The following is a 1,754-nucleotide window of genomic DNA, read 5'->3' on the forward strand; positions in this document are numbered from 1 at the left end:
GGGACAAACGGTCCCCCCCGGTAATCGCCCTGTCTCATAGCGGCAGGACGAGGCCACATCGTCCTGCCGCCATCCGTCCCGGGGCCGCGTCTAGTGGCGGCTGCGAGCCCCAACTCGCAACCGCCGCGACCCCGTTTCTACCCCTCGGAGGCCGGCAGCTCATGGCCGCACCAGGCCACCGAGGGTGCCGCTCCGTGCGCCGGACCCGGACAGGAGGCACTGCCACCCCATCCGGTCCGACCCTACGCCGCCTGGCGGGAGGGGGCTCCTATCAGGACCCCCCTCCCAGCCTGGGTCATGCGCCACGCCGAGGGGGCCGCCCGCGTCGCCTGACGCCCAGGCGACGCTCTCTCGCCACCAAACGAGCGCGAGCCTCAGCGCGCCGCTGACGCTCGCGCTCCCTTCCCGCGGTCTCCTTCTGCAACATTACGATTTCGCAGAAGGAGGCCACGGCCCTCCACTTCTCCTCGCTGCCGAGCATGGCGCGTACCATGCCCGGCAGCGAGACATCCCGCCCGATGACGCCGATCAGGACACGGCGTTCACCCTCCCATGCAGCGCATACCTCGAGGGTATGTTCCGCCGTGTCCTGCTCAGCGTCACAATGGCAGCAACGCGCCGTCGGCTCCTTCCCTATCCGGCACAGGTATCTCCCGAAGCTGCCATGCCCCGAGAACACCTGTGCCATCCTGTAAGTGAGGCTTCCATGGCCTCTGTCCAGCCACTCACATAGGAGTGGCCGAACAGCCCCGACTGTCCGGTGCCCCGCGGTAGGCAGAGCCAACCGCTCTTGCCACGCGTGCACCACGGACTGCCGGGCCTGGCGCTTCAACTCGCCCCAAGCAGGTTCCTGCACACCCGGGACCGCCCCCACCCCCGCGCGACGGTCGACGCGGTGACGATACATCATCGCGTGCGACCGCGCGAGGAGATCCATGGGCGGCATCCCCGCAAGAACCGTCGCCGCCTCATGTGACACGGTCCGGTACCCGCGGACGACCCTTAGAGCCATCCGCCTCTGCACCCGACGCAGCATAGTCATGCCGCGCCGGGAGGCCGCCAGGTCGTCCGCCCAGACGGGGGCCCCGTATAGGACCACCGACTGAACCATTGCCACATAGAGGCGGCGAACTCGGCCCGCCGGGCCCCCCAGGTTGGGCAGAATCCGGCCCAAAGCCCCGACCATCCTCTCCAGCCGGGGGACCAGGCAGCGGAAATGCTCCTCGAAGCGCCAGTGGCTATCGAGGATCAGCCCCAGATACCTCATCTGGGGCTTCACCTCGATATTAGCCTCACCCACGCGGATCAGAGGGGGTGGCGGATCCTGCCGAGGTGAATGGAACGCTATCACCTCGGTCTTATGGACCGCCACCGTCATCCCCATCCCTCTGATCCGGTCGACGACGCGTTGCGCCCCCTCCTCCGCGAGACGCTTGGCCCTCCCCCAGTGCGCCCCGACGGCCAGCACCAGTGTGTCATCTGCATAACACACGGCGCTGACGCCGTCGGGGAGGTCGGCCCGCAACACTGCGTCGTACGCGATGTTCCACAGGAGTGGCCCGAGGACCGACCCCTGCGGAACACCGCAGTACACCTCCCTCCGCATATGCCCATCCCGGCCCGGATACTCGATCCACCTGCCGCGGAGATAATCCCCGATGACCGCCCCGAGACAAGGGGGGACCCGATGATATTCGAGCCCCCTCCTTATCTCCTCCCAGGGCAGGGTGTTAAAGGCGTTGGCAATATCCAAG

This window comes from Colletes gigas, unplaced genomic scaffold (assembly GCF_013123115.1).
Source record: "Colletes gigas isolate AHSC1104 unplaced genomic scaffold, ASM1312311v1 Colletes_gigas_Sc00032, whole genome shotgun sequence".
Classification (NCBI taxonomy): Eukaryota; Metazoa; Arthropoda; class Insecta; order Hymenoptera; family Colletidae; genus Colletes; species Colletes gigas.